Raw genomic sequence first — 4,489 nt, forward strand, 5'->3', positions numbered from 1 at the left:
GAAGCCTATTATGAAAAGAATTAATTTTTTTCAATATCTCCAATTTTTCGAAATAGAATGATAACTTGATACAACATTGAAAAGGTAAAATTTGGTTCTATTCAAAACAGAAAGAATCCAATGAAGCGCCCATGAGAAAAATAAAGTTGGTGGCCGAAGCGTTGAATAGCAAATCTGAAAACACCATTATGTAGTAGGAAAAAAGTGGCATCGTGGAAGCGCAATTTATTTTCGACTCCTTTGAAAAATTAAGCCAGAAAAAATAAAAACCATTTTCAGAAATTTCTGTTTTTCCGGATATCTCCGGATATACTCTAAATTTCAGAACTTTCTCAACGGCATATTATTAGTCAGGTAAATGCGCAACTTGACACCAATTTAGCCATCTTCGTATCTCCCATAGTTTCCGAGATCCCAATGGTGAGGATCGAATTTGAAACACCCTATATGTATTAATTTTATTTTGCGTATATTTTTCCCAGTTCTTTTTTTGCCTGTAATCAAAGCAATGTTTGTTTTCTACGTATCTACAAATTTTCCGTCTTGTCCCTTACCTGTCCCACCCATATTTTCGAAGAAAACCACCATGTCGTTCGAAGATTAATATTGAATTTCTCATGCCTGCACATTCCAATAAAATCATCCGTGATTGAGATTCATTGAGCACTTCAAATGACTCGTAAATTCAGAAACAACTATTTCCAGGTATCACAACTGAACGTACCTGCATTCAAATTGACACAGTTACGCTATACGGGGAACCATAGAAAATGTCATATAAATGACTTCTGCTAATTTAAATAGAAAGTAACGACTATTAGGCATAAAATGTGGAATTTATTGAAATAATAGATGTTCATTGCGGTTATTTTAATGCCGTTTTCAACATTTATTGCTTGTCTCTGTACGCGACTTTCTTTGGTCCAGAACATTAGTTTCAGGATGAATGACAAGCATAAGATATTCGTCATTTAGTATTTCTTTCAATGAAATGACCAGGAGAGAGTGAAATTATTTGCGGTAGTTACTAATTTTTAATTTGGCGACTATTTCTTTTGTATGTAGTGGTCGTTAAAATGAATAAATTAGTGATTTCAGAAACCTGAAAAATGCGATAGGTTGAACAATTCAAGGTTTCTTTCATATTATTTGGTAGTATTGATGCTCTTGAAACTGTATAACATCGTAAAAATTGCTGGATGAATGGATATTTAATAATTCCAACAAGTTTTTGTGAAATTGGAATTTTGGATTAAGAAATATTCAACAAAGTAACTATCTGTATCATATTATTTTTTTTCGTAATGTTGAAAACGATTATTAAAAAATCTGTACAAGGTAAAAAGAATAGACTAGTAAGTTCTCCCACTTGTTTTTAATAAGAAAAAAATGTTTTATCAATTTCAGTATACAAAGTACAAATATAAAATATATAACGTGACCATTTATTTTTTTCCAGAGCGGAACATCTGCGAAATTTTAAAATAAAGAAAGATTTTAGTGTTTTTCAAGATTTTTATTATAGAAGATAGAATAACATAAAATAATTACTAGCACTAAAGCACTAAACACAAAATAGTTAATTAGGCACAACTTACCAAGCCCCAATAGTTGCGTGACTTCTGAGTCGTATTTTTGTATTTGTCGGCGAAGAAATTTGTTATCACTTGTGTGTTACTTCCAAGCAGACACATAACGTACTCAATAATTGTAGAAAAGTTTGATGAATGAAGATTGTTACGACTTTTGAAGATTGTACGAAATTGCTGAAATAATTCTACACAACGGTTTTCAGTAGAAACGTTTTCGGCATTCCAGCCAGAGATTTTTCCATCTGTCGCAAAGTTGGAAATAAGTGAAAACTCGTCAAAGACTTTCATATCCTGGCTGCTGCTAATAAATCCTTGCGGGATCAGTGAATCTAGTACTTTCTGTACCTCTTCTCACGTAGACACTTGCTCATTCAAATACTTCTAGTTCTGTGTTGAATTGACACCACTGCTCCAAGTATTATTACTTGTTTTATTAAACTCAGCCGCCGCAGTTTTCACATTCTGCTGGTCAAGTCCGTCTATTGAATGACGAGACTGCGCGCCTAGAGGGCAGAGGGTTAGGTAGAAAAACGAGTAGTGCGTTGGGTATCTGGAAATCTTCTGTATTCACGTACCAAAACATGTTTTTGTCACTACTACAGTATTTGTGCAGTAGCGGTTTAAAACAAGCGTGTTTTTTTCTCGTGCCAAAAACCATGTGTGACGAAAAACAAAAGCAACATATCAATCTCAAATTTCTCGTTAAATTGAGAAAAACTTCGACTGAGTGATATAAATTGTTGCAAGAGGCCTATGGGGACAATTCTCTATCTCGTGCGGGTGTTTTTGAGTGGTGTAAGCGCTTCAGTGAGGGTCGAGAGAGCAAGGATGTCCAAATCAAAATTCAAGCAATGTTAATCGTTTTCCTCGATATTAACGGTATCGTGACGACTGAATCGGTTCCAGAGTGTCAACCAGACTTACTACTTGTCAGTTTTGGCAACACTGCGAGAAGGAGTTTGTAAGAAACGGCCCGAGTTATGGAAAAACTCGTGGATTTTGTACCAGGACAACGCACCTGCCCGTAACGCTCTATCTCTGAAGCGGTATTTGGCCGATAAACGCACTCTAGTGCTCGAACACGCGACATACTCGCCAGGTTTGGCAGCGTGTGACTTTTTTTCATTTCCGAAGATAAAATCTGCTTTGAAAGGGACCCGATTTCAGTCGATGTTAGTGGTAAAGAAAATACACACAATTCATTCATGAATTACGATTTTTTAATGTCACGGAATAAGCTTGATCTGCTTATGTCATCGATGACATCGTAATGACATTCATTCACCTATTTGATTAAAAAAAATCGTTATTCATGAATGAATTGTGTGTATTTTCTATAATGTTATCCAATTTGGTACTGAAGAGCCTTGGGGCAAGTGTCTTAAGGCGAAACATCGGTGTATACCAGTGAGGGTGACAGTGTTCCTTGTAAGTGCAATTCATTACCAGTCATTCAAAGTAGAACTCATGTGAATGATATCTGATTTTTATTCCACAACGAATGTTTGAAATACAAACTGAGTAGAGAAAAGTATCTTCTGTATAATTCAGTGTTCATATAGAAGTATTTGTTTCGAAAGAATTTTTTTCTTTCGTGTAATTCAATGTTTATATGAAAGTAGCTGTTTCAGGAGGATTTTCTTCCAGTTTATGTCTGAAAGTTACTTCTTTGCATGATCTACACATCCATGTATAGAGTTACTTATTTTCAAATTGATTACTTCCTTCCTTTCTTTGGAAGATTCCCTCATCCCTTTTTTTTGTATCAAGATGGAGTAGTAGAAAGCCAAAAACTTTCTTTGCCATAGATTATTGACTAGCAATTAACAGTTTTACTCCATAGATAAATTGATTAATTTTGAAGTTTTGTTTATGTCATTTTTTTTTTTCAGCAGAAAATCATTTACTCTGCAATTGAATGTTTTCCATTCAAACTTATGTCTACTTTTTCGGAGACAATCTTCGCATACACATTCTACTACTTTGTTTTATTGTTAGAAATAAATTTCTCTACTAGTGAAGGAGGTTCATTATTTTTCACAAAAATATTCAGATTATTTCAACATTTTCATGATGATATCAGTGAATTTCATTTGAGAAATCAAAAATAATAATTACTTCATTATTCGAAAAAGGGATATATCATTGAAATAAAATCTTTGTTATTAGAAATTAGAAATCTAATTTTAGTCACCCTGTACGATACATCAAAATGCAAGCGTCTGCCATCTAGTTAGTAGGGGACGAACTGAAATCATTTGAGCGCGTCACCTGAGCAGATGACTTTCATAAATTATAGTTCTTCACGATGGTTCTTCTTGACACGAGGGAAACATTTATTAATTTCCGGTTGGATTTGAGATCGAATTATGGAAGACAGTGGTGAGGAGGACACTTTCAAATGGGATTCCAATAAACGGCTACTGAAAAGCATCAGATGACGACTCAGAATCTGAATAAAATATGAGCGACCGATTTTGATTCTTGCTCCATCTATTAACAAATGTACAGAGTTTGGGTCAATCATATTTTTCACGTCAAGAGTTTTTAACAAAGAGTGCACAAAACAGCCAGAGTGAACCTGTTTCCACATCAGTGTTTCTATGCATTTTTCCTCATTTCTACTGTCTGTGTGCTGAAATGGGCCAATCAGCGATCATTTGCACACTAGATGTGTATTTTGGTACAAATTTGGTACAGTTAAAGTAGGAAAGTTAAAGTTTGGTCAAATTCTACCCATTAATTAGTACATGATAATTGGTAATTTTTTTGTATAAACGTGTCTTTTGGAGAGTGAGGCGATCATTTTTATTTGCTATTCACTGAGTTTGCATAAATTAACCAATAAAGTTCTCTTATGGACTACAGAAATAATCTTTTTTCCGGTTGTTTGAAAC

This window comes from Leptinotarsa decemlineata, unplaced genomic scaffold (genome assembly GCF_025532065.1).
Source record: "Leptinotarsa decemlineata unplaced genomic scaffold, Ldec_3_MD MMD2_tig00026307_RagTag_RagTag, whole genome shotgun sequence".
Lineage (NCBI taxonomy): Eukaryota > Metazoa > Arthropoda > Insecta > Coleoptera > Chrysomelidae > Leptinotarsa > Leptinotarsa decemlineata.